This window comes from Amphiura filiformis, chromosome 1 (assembly GCF_039555335.1).
Source record: "Amphiura filiformis chromosome 1, Afil_fr2py, whole genome shotgun sequence".
Taxonomy (NCBI): domain Eukaryota; kingdom Metazoa; phylum Echinodermata; class Ophiuroidea; order Amphilepidida; family Amphiuridae; genus Amphiura; species Amphiura filiformis.
In genome coordinates this window covers 41,918,390-41,927,813 of record NC_092628.1, presented here as the reverse complement: position 1 = coordinate 41,927,813, position 9,424 = coordinate 41,918,390, and the positions used below count along the sequence as shown (strand labels likewise).

The 9,424-nt window shown below is 34.9% G+C and overlaps 2 non-coding genes across 2 annotated transcripts; one reads left to right on the top strand and one right to left on the bottom strand.

The window, feature by feature from the left end:
• Window positions 1–277: 277 nt before the first annotated feature.
• Trnai-aau (transfer RNA isoleucine (anticodon AAU)) lies at window positions 278–351 on the bottom strand. Its single transcript has one exon. It is a non-coding gene; the product is annotated as a tRNA-Ile (tRNA).
• A 1,447-nt stretch (window positions 352–1,798) lies between these two features.
• Trnad-guc (transfer RNA aspartic acid (anticodon GUC)) lies at window positions 1,799–1,870 on the top strand. Its single transcript has one exon. It is a non-coding gene; the product is annotated as a tRNA-Asp (tRNA).
• Window positions 1,871–9,424: the final 7,554 nt, after the last annotated feature.

Below are 9,424 nucleotides of genomic sequence, written 5' to 3'. Positions count from 1 at the left end.
ATTTTTGTGGCTATATAGTTTGGTTTCAAACATTTGTGCATTTATATTTTTATGTTTTAAAATAGCTTCAAACCAAGAACATTTTCAGTTTTAACAAATTTTTAAATGACGTGCTAAAGACTTTATTGATACATTTCACGCTAATGAGCGTTATATGGAAATGATGTGGTAATATTTAAAGCGTTAATAACGCTTGGAATTCATTGACACATATAAACAAACAGAAAAAGACAAGAAGAAATGAAAATAAAAATAGACAAAATGTTAGTTTACCAACTGGCCAGTATGGGGCTCGAACCCACGACATTCGCGTTATTAGCACGACGCTCTAACCAACTGAGCTAACCGGCCATGTGATAGCTTAATTAATGCAATTAGTGCACCATGTCCTAAACGGTTCCAAAAAGTAAGTCCCCCCTTAAGACATTTTGGTATAATCCAAAAATGGCTTGATCAATTCTCTTGTTTTAAAGTTTGGAACATAGACTGATTAGTTATGCATCAAGTAAACGGTGTTTTGTTGTTATCTTTTATCATCTTCACTGAGAAATTCCGCCACTTATAAAATAGGCTTTTTATGCATCAACTTTCGTTTCAGACCTCTTTCATCTAAAGCAAATTAATCAAAAGGAATGTTTCTATTTTTTTTTATCAAACTAAATTAAGTTAAGATGTTCATGAATTAATTTTTACACATTTCAAACATGTTTTATGGTTTTAGTGAGATATCATAGAGCAATTTATGAAATTTTATACAAAAACAAAAGTTGCACTTTTCTAAATTGACTCTTTGTATGCATTAACATGCGTAAATTTAACAAGTTTTTCATTCTAATTAAATTTATTAGGAAGGAACAACTGTAACTTCAATGATAAATCTTGTGTTCATGGATTAATTTAACCAATGGACCAACAAACTTTTGGTTAAATCTTTTATGCTGGATCCCAGTGCACTTAATTCATTGGTCATTCCTTGAATAGTTTATATGGGTGGCCGTTATCAAGACTCAACTTGTTACAAGCGGTCAAGTGAGGGACACAACACCTTAAAGGACTTTGCAGAAAATCCTGCTGCATGCGGGGAACCAGCTTGACCAACAGCAGAGAAGAACGATGCTTGGAAGCCATCTCACATGAAGGGAGGCCTATTCATTATTGAAAGACATTAATATGCTGCAGCAGTCATTTTAATTTATTCACTGAACCATAAAAACTGCTTTTGAATGCGTGTCACCTAAATCAGGAAAAGCTTAAATTAAATTAAATTAAATATGCTCCTTTTTGATTAAATTACTCACTAAAAGGGAAAGAATTGTCAAACACAAATTGAAGCATAAAAAGCCCATGTATATAGAAAAATGCAACTTTTTTTTGGCCGAAAATCTTATAAATGGCTGTATTTTGCAATGAAGATGATAAAAAGTAGCAACAAAAACCCGCTCACTTGATGCATAACTAATCAGTCTATGTTCCAAACTTTAAAACAAGAGAATTGAGCAATCCGCTTTTGGATTATACCAAAATGTCTTAGGGGGGGAACCGTTTATAAAAGAACCTTCTTAGATCAAAACTTCCCCCTTTTCCCAAGAAAATTATGAAAGGATGAAATCAGATGATAAAACTGCACTTAAAAATGTTAACCTGTTAACAAAATGTACACGAAGGGTCACAATTTAAACAGAAAGTTTTGTCAGCAAAAGAGAAAATAAAACAAAAATCAAAGGAGCTAAAAAGATTAACTTGTCTATTACAATACTAGTTATATGACTAGTTTTGTAGGAAAGTTTCTTCACGGCAATCCTCGATAGTATAGTGGTGAGTATCCCCGCCTGTCACGCGGGAGACCGGGGTTCAATTCCCCGTCGGGGAGTCGGTTGATTACTTTTTTCCTATTCGTCACGAAAGAACAATTACATAATAATAACTCCTTTGTGCATAATATGAAACACACATTGTCTTTTTTTTTTCAAACATTTATATTTTTATGTTTTAAAATTGCTTCAAACCAAGCACACGTCAAATGTATAACTCACCTAAAAATGGCATTTTCTTTGTCAACGATCGTTTTTTGTTTTCAGCCTGAGTATTTTATTGTGAAAGTGAATTTCACACGTTTGTTACAGTTCACACATACACCCACCCCACACACCCCACCCCACCCCCACACAAATCACCCCAGCAACCATCGAAATTGATTAAGAAGGACAGTATTCTACATAAAAGCGACATACGGCAATGGCAAATGTAAAAGGATACAAATCCAATGAGTCATTTGGTGTGACCAATGGTATCTAGGTTTGTCCATGGCTGGAGTTCAGGTGACAATTTAAATTGGCTTTCTTAGTATTCTTGCATGCGGATAGCCACTAGCGCTGTTATGGTCGTGAGGAAACATAGAAGCATCTTAATTATCAAGCCATAGTATATTGTAACTGGGCGGGTGAATTTACTGGATCGTGTCAAGAAATGTGAAATGTTTACTTCATGAATATAACTGGACCCGTGAAAAAAGTTTTTGCAGCTTGAAGTGAATTAGAGTCACGCGGTAGCCGTGACCAGCAAGTTTTAAAAAAAAGACTGTTAAAGAAGACTAATAAGATGCTCCCGCGAGACTATATTTACACCTAACATTAAAACACTTGACTTCTATTGTTCTATGATATTTTTCGCTGGGTACAAAGTGTATCTAAAACCATGTTTAATGTTATTTAGAGTCCCAAATGTAATATCTTGACAACTCATTAATTCAAAAGGGACACCAATCCTACAGTCAACCATTGTTTAATAATAAACAAACACTTTTGCTTCATTTCACCCGGTATTTCATAGCGAAAATTAGTGGAAAATAATGCTGATCCAGAATTTTTGGACAAGGCTACAGCACTAGCGGGCAATCACCTACACACTACTTTTTCAGATTTACTTCCAATTATACCCTAGCATTTTCTGAGATACCCTACATAAAAATTCTGAGCCCCATTCGCCAAAAAATCAAGTTTTTCGCAATTCTTTTGTTCTTTCCGGACGATGCACCCATTCATATAATAAATAATGTACTTCGACACAGCAATTTATATCAGAGTCCCGTAGTTCAATGGTTTCGGCGTTCGACTCCGGATCCGGGGATCCGAGTTCGAAACCCGATGACCAACTGGTTTTTTTTTCAATATTGTATTAAACAATAATTTCATTGTCATTAATCAAGGATAACACAATTTTAATCATCCAGTGCTATTGTGATATTATTTTTTTTATTCAAAGCAAGATGTTTGATTCTCAGGTTTATTATTTATTATATTAAGGGCCTATTAAAAAAAAAAACCTATAGTGCAGCCACTAGCAGAACAAATAATAAAAGAAATCTCTTTATTACTTTCTTTATTTATTTAAATCTGAACAACACAACAATCTGAATAACACAAGAAACTAGATCAGGTTACCAATATTTTCTCATTTAAATAAAGTTCTGTCCTACCACGGGGCGATTCGCATGATAATGGGACAATAAAACATGTAATATGTATGAATGGTTGTTGAATCGATCTAGAGATCTGTCCATCTTCAGCTATCGTAGAACTGTATTCCTACATGACTGTCATTTCAATTGTTATACCGTTCCGGTTGGTTTGTTGCATACACTCTATAGGTGTGAAAAATTGTTCCACTAATATGGAAGGCCACCAGGGACAAAAACGTATCCAAAAAGAGACAACCAAATATGGAAGGCCATTAAAGTCATACGTAAAGACAAATTAGCAAAGCGGCAAAAATACACAAAGGCCTATTGAAAGGAGGGACTGTCCCCACCACAGACACACAGAACAACTTGGCACAGCCTATAGGAATGTGCAACAAGATTTTCCACTGGGCTGCAAAGAACCACAAGCCGCGAAATTTTGATAGCTAACAAGCTTAAGCTATTTAATTAACCCTCGATAGAGAGCAGGGCTTGAAGAGTGAGGGATATTAAAATCACAAACCGCGAAAGACCGCCAACAACCGCCGCTCAATAGGGATGTCAAACTAGATTGCCCACATGGTTACAAAGAACCACAAACCGCGAATTTTGGATATCCACCTAAATTGCCCCGCGGGGCTACAAAGAAGTATGGTTATCCAGCAAGCTTAAGCTATAAATTACCCCCCTAGAGACTGCAGGGCTTGAAGAATGAGGGACATTAAAACAACAAATCGCGAAAGACCACCAACAACCGCCGCTCAATAGGGATGTCAAACTCTATTGCCCCGCAGGGCTACAAAGAGCCACAAACCGCGAAATATACATCGTCAACATTGGGTATGTGTTATTCATATTTACATTTTCTTAGTTGCCTTGAATAATTAAAGTATATTAAAATGTATATGTATCCATATTAACATTACAGTCACGCGGTAGCAGTGACCAGCAAGTTTTCAAAACGGCTGATAAAGTTTTATTAAATTATTTACTGTCATAAATCAAGGATAACATAATTTCAAACATCTATTTTTCGTTTTATTCGTTTTATGGAGTACTTCGTAACCCGATGACTTTCCAAGCTTAGAGCTGCTTGGCTACATTCATAAAAAGAAAGAAAATCCACCAAAAAACGTTGACAACGTAAAGAAAGCAGCAAGTTTAAAAAGCCCCCACCTCTGCTCACTTTTTGAAACTTGGTCCCATTTTGAATATCAACAGCAAATCGGTGTTTTTAACGTTTAAACAATAGCATCATTGCCATTAACATGCCTACTTGTTATTCGTTTAATTCAATCATTGGTCATGAACTTAATAATTATTATAAAACAAAACATAATAGGATATTGGCCAAGAACAACATAATAACCTTTCTGATCGTTCCAGAATGCTAACAACTTAATATCGCATCGGCACATTAAAGATACATAACACTTCTGGAAAGGTTTTAAGTTGACAATTATGACAAAGATTAAATCAGTATCTTTTACAAATGGGACCAAGTTTCAAAAAGTGAGCCGAGGTAGGGGCTTTTTAAACTTGCTGCTTTCTTTACGTTGTCAACGTTTTTTTGGTGGATTTGAAATTACCAGAGTAATAGTCAATACCACTAATTCTCTAAACGCAGGTTTCAATGGAAATATAGGCAATTTCAAGTACGATTTTTTTCATATGAACAAAATTGTAGCATATGATGACCCAAGACTTTTCTTGTTTTAAGCCAATGAAGTGTAAAGAGCATAAATTTTGGACCTGAGAGGAACACACTGGAAGAGTGTATGAATTTGGAAAGACTGTTCATCAAAACATGTAAAATAATGACAGAAAACGTTATCATTTCTGCATTTTACTATGAAATTTCCATTTTTGTGATTGTATAGTTTGGTATTTTTCTTGGTATTTTTCAGTTAATTTTAAGTACCCTTTTCAGATGCCATAATTATAGGAAAATAGTCCCAGCTCTAATTAATTAACCAGTAAACACACTTTTCCACTTCTTCCTCTTCATATGATTATATACATACATACATAAAAAAATAAGTATTGCAACATCTCCAAAATAGAGATTTTCTGTTAAAAATAAGCTAAAATCAATCGGTTTGTATCAATTCTAGATTACGTAATATATGTCCAGATTCTTCTTGTGAAAAGTTAATACTAGCCTAGTCACATGGCGAAGGGTGTTCAACTTGGCGGAATTCAAGGAATTATCTAAAGCAGAGATGGTAAGGCTTTTAGTTTATAAGTTTAAGTATTATAGAAGTTAAAGGGTTTATTTGGCATGGATAAGGTGTCCAGGAAATAGTCACGTTAGAAAGTTAAACAGAAGAGGTGGTCAGAAGAAACTGTGAAAAGTGAGTAAAAACATTGGATTCGTCTATCAAAGAATCAACCAATCGCAATATAGCTGTTGAACAGTTTATTGCTTTGGCGTAATCGTTTACTGAATAACCTCCGTTGGTGCTAAAATATTAAGATATTATATTATACAGTTTAATACATCCACAGAGTTTCGTAAGTGTTCAAGATTATTGCGCGAATAAAATGTCTTGTGTATCGTTCTTATTTTGTGTATCTTTCTTATTATGTACGAGAATTGCGAAACTTGGTAAAGCTTGATGGGAAATAAGTACGTGACGTGAAGATCTGGAAAGAGCAAAATTCCAAAAGGCTCATTTTCTTACCACCAAAATACCAAAAAATTCGTATAATGCGAATGTTGGAAGAACACGACTACACAATATAAATATAAGTGCTATTTCAAAAGTTTGAAATTCAGCATTCATCTCATTTGGTTGGTATTCATGCTTCCAAACATTTCGTCAAGTTATTTTTGCCACTACAAATATTACCACATAATATCCCGGTAATTCGCCTGTCTATCAGATATAGAGCAATAAATCCTCTTAAGGCTCTTGTGATTTAATCATTAATGTTTCAAAATGTATCGCTTAATCCACAAGATTTCTTATTTATTGAAGCTACAGTGTGATTTGCGGCTATTATCAAATGCGTTGATGGATTAGATTAAATATTCAACAATAAAAAGGATAAAGCTGTAAAATGTATAAATATATCATCAAGTCCTATTTTCCCATGAAAATTATATGGTATGGAAAATGAGGCACATATTGTATTAGGGTATTCTATGATTAAATAAAATTGCCCAATTTATGACGACAAGTCGGCAGATTATATTTACTCATTCTACTGATGAAAAACGAAAAGCATTTTGTTTTCTAAATAATTAAATTTCACCACGGCGCGTCGGAAGAATGAGGAAACATGTCATGGAATAATACTTCATATTATATTAGCGACTTTTAGTTAATCATGAGTCATTTGTGTCTACTGTCTATTTAGGAAACTAAATTACCACATGTATCGCAAATAGTTGAATTTTCAGTAAAGTTTTGTTTTAACTAGGAGAAGGGGATATTTTCCCCACGACTCCCATGGGTCTGCCACTTCTGCTGTTTGATCACCTGCCATTTCTGTCAATCTGCCACTAACACACGAGTATAAATGATTAAAATTAAAGGAAACAAACAAAAGCGCCGAGTAGCAATCGATCAGCATAAGTCGAGTGACTAGACATTAATTTAGTTCTATATCTTGTAGCCAGCCAGCTGTGCTTGTCCACATCTTATCACCAAAGTGAAGTGCCTGGAGTACATGGAAATGTCAGCAGTTCTAAACATGTCTGAAGCAAGAAAGTGCTATTAGGTGTGAGCTTAACATGCGTAGTTCATGTTTTAAGTACAGAGTTATTTTTCTTTGAATCATTAATAATATTTGATGTAAAGTCACTTAATGGTACGATTTAGTTATACGAGTACAATAAATAAGCAGATAAATTCTCGCCAAACTTTGAAGAGTGACTTTTCTCAAAACTGGCCAAATAATTGACACCACATTCATGCTTGTACAAATGGACGATATGAAAATAGATTTGAGCGAAATAAAATGAAATAAAATATGAAAAATGTGTCCGAAATATCTACTCAAACTCGTTGTCTATTGATCCACATACTTCCACTACTGCTATAAAAAAACTGTTTTCCAGTAGACGTTATAATATACCAAAGTATTAATGGTAAAGCAAAGTATTCTGGGTAGAGACTGTCTATAATCACCAGAGGGAGGAACAATTCACGATGCAACTGTTACAAAATACTGGAGGGTGTCCAAATATAAACTTACTAAGTGAATTATGCCTTGCAAAATAATTTGCAGATAGGCCCTACGGCCAATTTCCATGATGAAGTTGTCAAAATTCTAGTGAATAAAGTTATTTTCGTGACTAAAATGCCGTGATAGTTTTACAAAGCATATTGTAGTTGAAGCATAAGTGGCTGAATTCAATTTCAGCTAGATCAGACGCGATCTGCGCATCGTCATTTAAAAAACAGTTCTCAGCCTCTCAGGCAATCGAGTAGGCACAAGCAAACAACGCAAGTGTGTAATCCAAGTCAAAACTTATTTGGGGTGTTTCCTGCAATATTTGGGCTGAAAATCTTCCCATACACTTTGAAATCAATTATTGATCCGTGTATTCGTGTTTTTAAACACGAATCATAAAAGATACAAAGGAACTCAATCTACATTTCAGAAAACGGAAGAGCATAACCTCCTCCATGCGAGTATCTCTTCTGCAATTGTAATAAATATTAGGACTTAATAATTATTATTCATTTAAGTTTTAAAATATATTTGAAACCAAATATATGTGTGCACTAATATCTATCATTGTTTCCGAAGTCCATCGTATTTAATGTTAAAACGTTTATTGCTCGACTGGCTTGTCTCTATTGAACTCAGTTTATATTACACTCAAAATATTATCAGTATACACAAGTTACAAGTGGATTTTCGCGTTTGAAATTTTAGAACAAGAGAGATGATTCAAGCTTTATATAAGTCCAAAAGGTGTTCCATATACATTGAGGCATGTCAGACATTTCTGGGAGGATTCACATTATCGAAATGATTTTTTTTTGCAAAGCGATGTTTCAATGAGGTTTGCCAATGGGCGTTCAATAGGCGGGATGCCTACCAGCGAGTTTCTCTCGATTTCTTCGAAATCATTGGATAATGCTGGTCACATTAATATTCTGCACGACAAACATTCAATGTTTGCGTCATAAAATGGATTGTACCCTTAGTCATGTAACAGGAAACATTCAATACTTACATTGAGATAAAAGTTTTAACTTATTTGTTGAATTATGTTCATGTTACCGAGGGAATGTTAAAAAAAAAATTCTCCAAGGCAAGTGAGTGGTGAGAATTCTATTCAGTTTTAGTTGAAGTTGAAGTTGAAGTATAAGTATAATTCTTCTATTAATCAACAACAATCTCACTTAGGCTCGAAATCTAGCATGTTTGAGCGTAGCCAGATTTGATGCAGAAAGCCTTCGCGAAAATAAGCAGAAGGAAGACGAGAACATTTCACAGGCAACGGGATAGGTCTTTCCTAAAATATATTTTGGCCCCTATGTGGACTGTCAACGGGCCTGTCAATCTTTTACTGCAAATGCAATATTTTTCTTTTGAATATTAGGATATGGCTATATCCATGTATAATCCTTGATACCCATGAAGTGTTATATCAATCTTTATTCAGGAATGCGAAATACAAAATATAAGCAATTCAAGAATACAAGGAGGAACGGAAACCCAGGACAAAATCTGAACAAGATGCCCAAATTAATGCAGGGTGAATGACATATTATACATTAGCAAAAATACACAAGAATATACAAACAAGCAGAACACACAAGGAATACCAAGCAGGACTAGAAGAACCCAACAAAATGGCAGGGCGGCGGGTGCGATCACAAACTGATGTGGGGATGATCTTCGGAGCCCCAGGCCGGCTCCTGCCTAGCATTCCAGATCGTGTAACTAGACAGGAGGGCCATTTTCCTGAGTTCTTTCATGAATCTCTTGGACGGTTTGGCTCTG